The sequence below is a fragment of the Bolinopsis microptera genome, chromosome 9 (assembly GCF_026151205.1).
Source record: "Bolinopsis microptera isolate Bmic1 chromosome 9, MBARI_Bmic_1.0, whole genome shotgun sequence".
NCBI classification, from domain to species: Eukaryota; Metazoa; Ctenophora; class Tentaculata; order Lobata; family Bolinopsidae; genus Bolinopsis; species Bolinopsis microptera.
Genome location: NC_087080.1, coordinates 4662531 through 4675307, shown reverse-complemented (window position 1 = coordinate 4675307; position 12777 = coordinate 4662531). Strand labels below are relative to the sequence as shown.

The following is a 12777-nucleotide window of genomic DNA, read 5'->3' as shown; positions in this document are numbered from 1 at the left end:
TGAGCAACATAGCATTTGTCACAAGATGTAAGATGAGTCACTTTGTATCCAGAAACACCTACAAAAATTGGAGAATGATCTACTTTATTGGGCATCTCTCTTAATTAAATGGGCCAGGCCAGCAGCATATTTGTGTCTTACGAAAGGGCGATTTTTCAATTACGGTTTCTTTAGTAAAGGTCAATGGGTCAGTTGCTAACAGTAAATTGTTCGCAATTGCCGACTCATGCACATCATATACTCAAAAACGCTCACTTTAGGAGTGATTAGTAAATAAGTTTAACTACTGCATGATTTGTGAAAACTCCAACAATTTTTTATTGGCACCAATTTAGCCAAAATGTAATGACCAAAATTCAACTTTCTATTTATTCATGCCATGAAACTTAACCATGATATGTGCTAAGAATACCGGACCTAAAATAATTCGGCACTGTTTCCGGGCCAGATTGTTGCTTGACCACTGACCAGTACTTCAGAATGACCCCATATCCTTTTTTTCAGTCGCATAGATTTTCCCATCGTATGATAATGCGTGTCATTAACTGGCTAGTTCTTCTGTTATTACAGCAGTGAGCTGCCTCGAGATCTTATCTGGGGCATTGGCACAAATACTAGAACATTAGAACTGTAATTCTAGAACCTCAAATAAAGGTTACTTGGCAGAATAGCATTATCAGGGTTCGAGATTTGACTGAGGGCATTCAGGTAACATACCAGGTTCATATCACCAGTTGGGGTGAATCTTATTTTCGGCATGCAATGCCTTATAACTATAAGTTATAAGATTATAGTAGGATCACGGGGTTTATATAATAGAAGGTCTCGAGATGCTGATTTGGCTATTTAGGTTTTACATGTGAAATTTTTCCAGCTGTGGGTAAAGTGGATTTTAGAGCGGGGAGGGGGTCTTAATGACCAAAATCTGAACGATCTCTTACTTACGGGACACTACAGGACAAGGGACGGATCTCGGGCCTAATAGCTGGAGTTTGCACCTAGATGGTCAACGTGAGGATAGCATGAGGATTTAGGATGCTCTGCCTGCCTTTCATAAGGCCTTGTAACCCCGAAAGCTGGTATATCTTATCTAAATTAACCTTGGTTACATCCCGTGCTGTTCCGAATATATAATTTGATTTATAGGTCCAATATCAAGCAAAAAGTCTGATCTCCGACGCGAGGATCTCCGAACTCCGATCTTAAAGTTGAATCTCAGAGCCAAAAAGAGGAACCTAAGCCTTGGTTCCTCTCTTTGAGAGTCAAGCAGGACGGTGTTATCAACTCAAAGTCGGATTCGTAGCACAATTGAAAACCAAAGAATAAAAATCTTAATGAATTTCCCGACATCCTAAAATTAATATCAGGTCGTATTCGATTCAGTGGCCCAAACTCCAATAGGTTACAAGACTTAAGTTCAAGTCGAGGAACACTTTGATTAAGCATGATCCTTGTCTAGTTGGAATTTTCGCATATCATGCAGTAGTTATCTACTAATCACTCCTAAACTGAGCGTTTTAGAGTCGAATCTCGAACCCTGCCAGGCCATGCGGCCAAGTAATTTTAATCTGAAGTTCTTGAATTATAGTTCTAATGTTCTAGTACTAATGTATTAGTGCCCTAGATAAGATCTCGAGGCAGCTGTAATAACAAAAGAGCTAGCCAGTAACCACTTGATTGAAAACGAGGAAATGACACACATTATCATACGATGGTAAAATCTATGCGAACCAAACCACTGCGGTATTATTGAACTGCGGCCAACAGATCTCAAACCAAGGATTACAGACCAATATTGGTCGAGACAGCAAAATCAATCATAATTTCAAAGTGGCGTACTGGTCAGCGGTCAAGCAACAATCTGGACCGGATCCAGTGCCGATTTATTTTAGGTCCGGTATAGTATTCTTGGTACATATATCATGGCATAAATAAATAAAAAGTTTGAAGTTGAATTTTGGTCTGGCACATATTATATTTAAAAATTAAATTGGTGCCAAGGAAAAATTGTTGGAGTTTTCACAAATCATGTAGTAGTTATTTACTAATGACTCCTAAAGTGAGCGTTTTTGAGTACATGAGGTGCATGAGTCGCCAATTGCGACCAATTCTCTGTTAGCTGCCGACCCTTTGACCTTAAGAAACCGTAATTTTGAAAAATCGCCCTTTCGTAAGACTCAAATATGCTGCTGGCCTGGCCCATTAAGAGAGTTGCCCAATAAAGTAGATCATTCTCCATTTTTTGTAGGTGTTTCTGGACACAAAGTGACTCATCTTACATCTTGTGACAAATGCTATGTTGCTCATGAGTCTTTAAGACCGTTCTAGTTAACAGTCCAATAGCCCATTTGTGAATATTGTCATTGTTCGCTCGGCAAAAATCCGTTTTTCAGCCACATTTCGGAAAATAAGCCTTTTAGGGTATATGTTGCTTCATAAGTTGTATATAAATGTGGCCATTATGTACATTTTAGTGTATCAGAATAGTCTCTACGACCTTCCTAGGCGGAAATGCCAAAAATCACGGAAATTATGGACTGCGTCAAGCTAAAAACCGTTTTTCGGCCATATTTTCGAAACGAAGCATTTTAAGGTATATGTTGCTTCATAAGTTGTATATAAATGTGTCTATTAGGCACATTTTGGTGTATCGGAATAGTCTTTAAGACCTTCCTGGACTGAAATACACAAATTCGAGTGACCGCGAAACTCTGAAAAAGGGTGTGGCCGAAAACGCCACTATTGCATTTATTTCAAAAATGCAATAGTGGCCAAATGTTTTGAGAATCATCTTGAGAGGTGATAACCGTTGAGAAATCGCTTTTAACACAAAAAGCTAACGAGATAGCCTTTTAGAACGGTTGGGATCCGACTATAGGTTAGAGAAATGCAAATAGTTCATGGTGTTGAGGTCGTCGACATATCTGCAGTTTCTTGAGAGGAGCTTAGCGAGACCGAACTTCTTTTCTTTGATTAGGCGTGTCATGTAGTTGAATTCACACTTCCCTAGCGAAAGATCAGCGAACTGGCTACTAGAATTCCCTCCCATGGGAATGCCTTTCGTTTGTCTTAAAATCTGATCCCCAAAACAAACAAAAGTGTTAAACAGAATAAATGTAATAGCTGTTTTGAGTTTATCAGCAGAAAAACATAAGTATCCGTTATATTCCTTTTTAGAGAAAAAATTGTTGTTCTTATACAGAGAAACACAAATAAATTTATTCGTATTACTAAAGAGGAGATCTATTAGCTCGAAAAGCAGTGACTGTACATCCTGAAGGTCTAGATTGGTATACAGAGTGGTAAAGTCGTATACCTGCATATTAAAAATCTCTAGTCTAGGCAGCCTTTCCAGGAACTGTTTAGAGCTGTTAATGCTCCAGTCGCAGTTAATTCCAGTATTGTTGTAGATAGAGTTGCAGTATTTGGAAAATTATTCTTTTAAAACTTTTAAAGCTTTGTTGACTACAACTGATATCTGCTTAGTGGTACATTTACTGGCCCCAGCTATAAATCTAGACTTATAAGGATTCTTGTGAAGTTTAGGAATCCAAAAGATTCTCGGTAGACAAAGGTTGTCCTCAGAAACACGAATATTAAAGTTATCTTTAATGAAGTTCACATGTTCCTGAATAATATCATCCTCTACAGAGTTAACCGGATGATAAGTAGAATTGCCACGACACTCTAGAGAAGTGAGATCGTAGCCAAGTTCGTTGAGAAGGGTTAAAAGATAAAACTTCTTGCAGACAAAAACATAATTATTTGAAGCTTTATCTACGGAGCAAATAATAAAAGAAGAAGAAAGACTGTCGAGATAAGATTTAACATCATCCCTTTGTAGAATGGAATTGTAGGGAGTGAAGTTATTAGGGGAGGAGGAGAGGAAGTTAAGGCGATTGGTAAAGATCCGGGAGACCTCATCTTTCCAATCCTGGAATTCCAAACATGAAAGTCCATGTTTCCTAGCCATACGGGTGGCGAAGTTGGCTGAACACTCGTTGAGGCTCTCCAAGATTTGCTCAGGAGGAACAGACACAGGTTCCCTAAATTTGGTACCGTAACTCATGATGCCTCTTAAATCCTCTTGCTCAATGAAAGCAAGGTCACCGGTGATGATGTGGCCTCGAGGCTGATAGCAATAAGGGTTACTGGAACAGGGGCAATCACCTTCCAGGATGGAGGAAATAGTAGTATTATCAAGTGATTTAAGGAATCTATTATAATTAAAAAGCTTACGCCCGACAGGAATATCGTACTTATAGTAAACTTTTAAGGGAAGGAAAGGCGTAAGGTTTGGAGGGAGAAGAGTCAAGATCCTAGAGTCACGAATGACTGATTCTATTCGGATTTTATCAAATATTTTAGAACAATAGTGAAAAGTGATAAACTCGCTATTAACAGAGGTGATATTAGGAGAAGAAGTGCTGTCTTGGCCAGCAAAAGATTGTATAACAAGGAAAATGGCTCCAGATTTGCAGAGGGAATGAGAGCTAAGTTGCTTGAGCTCGCCTTTTTGAAGGCTACTTATATCTTTATAAAAGTTGTATTTGCTTTCAGACATTTTTCTTTTTAAACTTTCATATTTATTGTCAATCTCTCTTAAAGTGAGAGTCCTTTTGTATATTCTATCTTCATGGCTTTTGTCCTAGAACTTAGCTTATCCTAGAACTTAGAAGTATATTGTTATTCACTTGATCTTTGATTTTATTCTGTGTTTCGGAGTTTTTGTTAAGTAGAAGTATATTGTTATTCACTTGATCTTTGATTTTATTCTGTGTTTCGGAGTTTTTGTTAAGTAGCAGGGTCCCCTGTGTTTTACTGACCAAATTAAGCCGCAAGTCTATGACTGCCTACCTCATTTTAACTTAATTAAAGAAGTATAGAACTGTATGACGTATGTCTCTCTTACTTTATCCGTTTACCACGTCTGACCGGTTGCCATTTTTCACTCTATGGTTATATACTTCTTTATACATAATTCTGACAGCAAATATAAAAGTGCCAAGTGGGTATCTATGTAATTTTCGTATCATTTTGAATTTAATGGTTACCTTCATACCCAAAGTTTAATGTTAAATCTCACTGTACCATATTCATTAACTTATAGCTTATAACATATTATATGTTTTGATTTTATGTCCCTATACTAGAAGGGTATTCTTCTAACAGTTTTTGACTGACTTGAATGTCCTGCACAGCAGTTTGAAGCTTCTTTAAATTATTTTTATTCTTATCGTATTGCTGTGTAAATTTAATTCTAATTGAGGGACCACATGCAAAACTGGTATATCTGTTTTTGATAGTTTTGAGATAAATGTATTTTACTGATTTAAAGATTCTATATCATGTGTAAAAAACACTTCTTAAAAATGGTATATCTGTCTATATACCATTTTTAAAACTAGAATTGTACCAAAACTGGTATATCTCAAGATATACCATTTTTTCTATACTATAAACAATAAAATAATTTAACTGAGAATGGTATATCTGAAGATATACCATTTGGGTTGGCTAAAGTCTATAAAATGTGTATAGATATACCGGTTTTATAGAAGATAAGTTTCTTGAAGGTGGTATATCTGCAGATATACCATTTTGTTTTCATGATTGTTAAAGCTAAAATGGTATATTGTAACATACAGGGTGAGTTGAAAATAGTGTGTGGAAAGTAAATGGCTCTAATTTTTTTGACAAATGAAATTTCCACTTAATTTTTGCATATTTAGGTAATGAAAATATATACTTTTTATAATAATACAATTAAAATACTTAATAATTAATAATTTGCTCAACCCATCGTCCTTTATTAGCTAGGACATATTGATAACGTGTAAGAGAATTGTCTATAGCCGACTTGACTGTATTATGGGGGCAGGGGGGTCTTCATGGAAATTTTCTCAAAATCGACATTTTAGTTAGTTGTTTCTGATAGAGGGGAGTAATATCTATCAGATGCTTTTGATGCCGTGGAAAAATATCGTTCCTAGCCGAAATTATTGCCGGTCAAAGGTCAGCGCGTGTGTGGTAATTGTATTGCGCGAGCGATTTTTGATCGCGTGCCCTGAAAATCGAGTCTAAAAATCTATTTTCTCCTACGTTTTTTGAGCAATCACCCTGAAACTTTCAGTATATGTTCTAAGGATCATTTAGAAGAGATGAGCCAGACAGAATTTTGACATAGGCCTTTTAAAAAAATTTTATTCGATTTTGAAAATCTTGGACCACGTTTTTTGATGATTTTTTGAGGTCCACGATTTTCAAAATCGAATAAAATTTTTTAAAAAGCCTATCTCAAAATTTTGTCTGGCTCATCTCTTTTAAATGATCCCTAGAACATATCCTGAAAGTTTCAGGGTGATTGCTTAAAAAATGTAGGAGAATATAGATTTTTAGACTCGATTTTCAGGGCACACGATTTGAGAACCCCATTAGGACAAATTTAAGATTTTTTGGAAAACTGCCATAAATCAACCAAATTATGAGTTATTAGAATCAAATGAGAGGCAATAATGAAATATGTAAAGTTAATGAACTGATAGCAATTCACCTTTAAAAATTTGCTCCTTCATAAAAAAAATGATCGATTTTTACTTTCCACACACTATTTTCAACTCACCCTGTATACCAGTTTTGGAAAAATAAAATTTCACTTTTTTTCAAAAATTTCTTCAAAATTGTTCAAAAAAAGTTCCAAAGATGCACCTTTTCACCCTGAAGACTATGAGCTACCTGCGCAAAATTGGTATATGTTCAGATATACCAGTTTTGCATGTGGTCCCTCAATTCTAATTCATTTCTAATTCTCACTTTAATTAATTCTCACTTCGTTACTTTTCATAATGAATGTTTTTGGCACATCAGAATGAGCAAATGAATCGGGAGAAATGCTTCCTCTGACTCTGTCAAGTAAGTACATTATTTCCAATGTATTTGTTGTTTTGATAATCTTTCTTCGCTCTTATGAGTGGGTCAATCCTTTGTTTTGATGATATTGTTGACGAAGTGAGAATCTCCACTCAGTGTTTTGAAAACACTGAGTTGAGATTCTCACCTTGTCTCAGAATAGATAAAGGGAACCATCAGAAAATAATTTGGCTTCGATGGAATGAGAAAATTCGAAACCAATTCTGGCCGGGGTTGGAGACCTGGAACGGTTCAAGGGATCCACCAGAAACAAATCTGGCTTTGGCAGACTTTCTGAATATCTAAACACACACACTCATCTCCACTTCTGATATAACTCGGTTTCTGTTTGGAGTAAGGAGCTGATTTTGGGCATCAGGCTGTTGAGTTATTAGCCCAAGACATATTTTTACGCTCTCGTGAGTAGCAATTACAACAGCTAAAATCAAATTAACTCTGTTTCTGATTGGACTTTGGAGTATAAAAGAGCTAAATTTGGGCATAAAATCATCATATTAAGTAGAGCGTAATTAACTCCTCAGACTTCAGGTTAATCAGTTACTACTGTTATATGACCACACCCTTTTGAGCTCTCGTGAGTAACAATAACAGCACTTACAATCAAAATAACTCAGTTTCTGATTAGAGTAAGGAGCTAAACTTGGGCATTGAAGTGTTCTAAATTATCACATTGAGTAGGTAGAATGTTATTTAAAAATCTCAGACATCAGGTTATTGAGCTATAATAGCCCAAAAACTATTCTTACGCTCTTGCGAGTAGCAATTGACGCACTTCATACTAACTGTTCATCTTGGACATGAAATTGTTCAAAATTATCACATTAAGTGGGGTAGAGCATGGTTTTAAAGTCAACATGCTTTAGATTGTTGAGTTATTAGTCCATATCCTATTTTACGGATCATCACATTGAGTGTCGTAGAACATGGTATTAAAATCTTCAGACTTTATGCTGTTGCATTTAAGAAAATATATATATTGAAATGTGGTATTTATATCCCGACAACACAAGTAAGGTGGTTAACCATGTCAGAGCGGCTGACTGTGAGTGATGTGAGCAAATGTGTAAAAGTGAACAAAAGTATTATAACTCATCATAAGGCAAATAATGTTTTAGATAATTATATTAATATTATAAATCAAAGTCTTATGATATTGTTATTATCTTAACAGTTACTGTTGTAACTTACAATTTTAAATTCATATTCCTTGTATTCCTTGTATTCCTTGTATTCCAGTACGTAATATAGGGTGTTAAAGCTGGTATTTCAATATTTGCTCAAGTTTCACAGATATCATCAATTGAGTATTGTGACAAAGTAAACTTATTTGTGCGACTGTATGATATTATCATAATTCCCAGTACTTCCAGATCATCAAGTAATCCTACTGCACTACTCAGCATTCCTTGTCAGGGTGTCCTAAACATTCCTCATATATTTTCTTAAATGCAACAGTATAAAGTCTGAAGATTTTAAAACCAAAATTGAGCAAATATTGAAATACCATGGCTTAAACACCCTATATTACGTACTGGAATACAAGGAATACAAGGAATACGAGGAATATAAATTTAAAATCTTAAGTTACAACAGTAACTGTTAAGATGATAACAATATTATAAGGTTTTGATTTATAATATTAATATAATTTACTGAAAAGAAAAAGAAAGATTTTGAAAATAAATATTTAGTTTACAGTCCCCTGTTAATGCTTAATTAATTAACACTATTACAACCACGCACCAGTCACATAAATTATTATGTGGTTGTAATACGTTTACAGTGCCACAATTGAAACATCGCAATACTGAATACATGGTAAAAAATAGATTAATTATGTCACCAAAAATATTATCACTCTGTTTACTCCTTGCTGGAAGATAATTAGTTTGTCCAAATTTGTATGATGATAAAGTTAAATTGAATTCTAATAGAGGTATGGTGAACTACAAAATAGGGCATGCATTGTTAATTTCGTCACATAATTTGTTGTGAAAGTTTGTTAATTTTTCGTTCACATCCACATCCTTATTATTGTTGGAATTGATTAATACAAGAAATATAGTAGCCCATACCAGTTTTCTGCATTAAATTTATATTGTTGAGGCACAAAATGGTAATTCTGTCACATTTTTTGTGACTAAGCAAAATTTAAGGTAGCATTGTTAAACTTGAGGTTTGATGTGCTGGACAATAATCTACCACTTATTTTTTTTTGACAATGTTAATATCAACTGTCCTCTCTTGGATCAATCTGACCAAACGTAAAACGAAGGCAATCGGTTTAAATCTCATATGAAATATTTTCAGGTACTGATTCTATAACGAAGTCTAATCGTCATCTTCTTACAGTGTTCGATGTCTGTGTGAAGGTAAAATGGTGACATCCTCTGGATCAGGCAGAGGTCGAGTGTTATCGGGATTACTACAGATTGATGATCCCGCTCATCGGAGAAGATAAAGGCCTTGCTCAGCAATGGGTAGGGTTTGCAGTTTAGATAGCCATGTGGCACGCTGCAACTTAATTATTCGAGATTCTTCTCGAATAATTTTCAAGACTTGATGTCAATTTATTATTGGAGAAAAAGAAGATTTATGAAGGTGAATAGATGCCAGGGTCGGATTGAGTTGACAAAGCTCAAGATGAAAAGGTAATTTAATACTCAGATCATAATGTTTTGTTGCATTTACCTAGAAGTTAATTGTTTTGGAAATATGCTGTGTAATAAATTAGTTCTAAAAACATTGAATTAAAGTGGACGCCATCCTTTAGAGAAATTTAAATTTATTACCTTCCCAATCTCGCTTTAACTCTGTATTTTAATGTATTCTTGTGTAAAATTGTATTGATCCCGTTTGATGCGACAAGGTAAAATGCTCTTACCAGGAGAGGAATTTACTCAACGTTTCAATGTTACAACATCGTATTCATGATCTCAAATTATTTGTTATATAGTAGTGTTGAAAGTATTAAAACTGTATGTTAACAAGCATTTAGTTCTTGGAAAGAATTGGCTTATATCTCATAAACTAACAATGATTATTTCAATTCAATCAGGATAAGAAGATTAAGAAGCACAAGTTCAACTCCAATACTTGTTAGAACTGGTGAAAGAAGTACCACACCGTACTCAAAACGAGATATCATTGATCTTATTGACGAGGAAGAAACGATGAAAGAACTGCAAGACTGCAAGAGCTCTTAGACAGCTCTCCCACAAAAAGTACAGCCAGCACAGACAGTTTTTGCAACCGAAACGATAACCATACATATCAATATCTTCAAAATCAGTATCTAGGACGTGTAAGGTTAGGTTTTATATTTATTCGCATTTTGAGATGTAACGGCCTTTTCCACATTCAATAAATCTGTCGGAAATCCGAATTTATCTTACTGCAATCACTTGCTAATATATATCAGTTATCTGCGCTTATCGGCAACGGGCCGTTATATTCTATTAATGCTTTTCAAACAAAGTTACAACGAATTCTTCATGTCGTGCATCCTGGGTTTGAACAGGATATGGCCGTTTAAAATATTTCCATCACGTTACATTACATAATTCTCAATAAATGTAATAGATTTTTAGTGTTGTAATTAGTTTAAAGTTTTAATCGGTCTCGCAGCTCTATTCTATATTTGCCTAACTCATTTAAGAGTGAGCAGACGACAGTATAAAAAACAGCAGACGACATGGCACCAATTTGGGGAGGACCAACTCCATTTCAACGGATCATACATCTTACATGATTATATATCTTGAACATCGTTTTTGATTTATTAGATTTGTTCCATTACATAAGCAAATAAACGGATAGTAATTGTACATCATGTTGCCAGTTATGATAATCCAGGATAACTGCACTGGATAAAGGGAATAAAGGTCACTTTTCCTTAACATTTTAAAAGCTTGCACATACCAAGGTAATTTATGTAGTTTAAGTGGATACCTCCCGAACTACCGTAATTTTATGTACTGAACGGATTAAAAATCTTAAATACGTCCTTCGAGGTCACATTTCACAGGACAAAAAATGCCTACCCATTTTATTTGAATATTAATAAGTTATTTGAATATTAATAAGTCCGGCATTAACCTGAATTATTCTTAATATCATAACTCGCAAGGTCTTGTGAAAGGATTAGGGAACGTATTTTAACTTAAAAACTTTATTGCTGATATCTAACTGAGAAGGAAATCTGCTGTATTTTTGTTATAAATTTATTCGAATCATAGTATATAATATTATGAGTAATGGTTTTTAAAATATTTCTTATCTGATGATGTGATAAAATTGTTTATGAGAAAGAAACCAGTTTTGAGGCGTAAAATGAAGAGGACTTAAAGACTGTACATTTTTCACCGTTGAATAAAACTTAAATATATGGAATGATTAAAAAAAGCAGCCGCAACCTTGCTATTCAGCAAGTCTTGTTGTATGAAACAAATATTATATTGACTGCTAGTAAAATAGACATTTCAACTTTTAAATTTTAAACTGTAAAAGCATCTCTCGATTCGATTCGATTTAGGGTCTGATTATATAGCTTCATATTCGATTTGAGCTTCATATATGACTGTTAATGACTGTACATATGTTTTAATTGAAATTAAGTTCAATCAAATGCAATCAAATGCGCCGTTTATTTTTGAAAACACAAAAATAGCAGAGAAATTCCCTCTTCCATTAGACATGTAACTTAAACTTCAGTTTGACTTCTGTGCTGCTGTTACTGCTAGGAAGGCATTCTTTTTATTTTACATACAAGCTATAAATAATTGCTTATTTTACGGATGTAGTATATCTAAGATTTTATCCAGTATGTATAATATACATACTGGATACAATGTTAGACCTAAACTTATGGCTCTGAACTTTTACTCACCGGCCTCACTATAGTTTAGCATGGTTTAAGTAGATAATTAAGCTAGTAGCTGAAAAAATAAGCATGAAACCTGTAGCTTAAAGTCCTTAGAGTCTGATAATAAAATTCTGGTGAAATACCGGACTTGGATATTAGAATTAGAATTAAATTTGGATATAAACTTATATTGCACCGAGTGCCCATTTCAGAAAATCACCGAGCACCAGCTCATGTATAATTTAGGCATTTAACCGTTATTAAACGCGCTCATGCCACAACGTTCCGAAAGATATCGCTCTGTCAGAATAAGAAATTACTGAAGGGCAGTCGTCACTCGTCACTCACCAAATCATGGTGCAAATAGTATTGGATCTCATAAGAGTTGCGAAAATAACGAGAGAGCTTTTCGAATATGTTGCAAGAAAATCTGACCGAAAGGATCGTGGCCGTACTGCAAAAAGAAAAGGTTCGCCATTTTGTTGTTTGCTGAGAATAAGAACCATATGCTTTTTGGACGAATTAGCGCTGGCGCGCGCGCCAAATTTATTAGTTGTATGTAAAAAGTTGATGCGTTAACACTTAAATCTGAACGTGAACTCTTCGTAGCGCGGATCACTGGAATTTTCATTTTGAAATAACTCGCATACCAATGCAGGAATTCATAATATGAAGGTGTAGGACTCATAACATATTGATGAGATAAATATTGGTATCAAAATTTTACCAAAAAACTCATCGGATGATGGTAAGAAAACGTTTTTACACATTGACAGTCAAAAACAAAAAAAATAATATCAGTGTCAAATTAAGCGAGTGAAAATTGCTACCCGGTGGTTTTCGATGCTTCCGTATCCCCCGCACACTTTAAAAAGCATACAAACGATATTCGGACAAAAAAATTCTGTGCTCGCGCTTGGCGCTTATTACACTGACTAGTGTGTTGATAAGCGTCTCCAATCAAAATGCCAGTATTTGTTAAA

At 34.9% G+C, this 12777-nt stretch overlaps 1 protein-coding gene across 1 annotated transcript in view; it reads right to left on the bottom strand.

Annotated features, from left to right (window-relative positions):
• The window catches only part of LOC134820728 (uncharacterized), an 88296-nt gene extending 78402 nt beyond the window's left edge, over positions 1-9894 (bottom strand). Inside the window, exon 1 of the mRNA XM_063831304.1 lies at positions 9868-9894. The gene's annotated coding sequence lies outside the window, so the exon portion shown is untranslated. The remainder of the gene's footprint in view (positions 1-9867) is intronic.
• Between the last annotated feature and the right edge of the window lie 2883 nt (positions 9895-12777).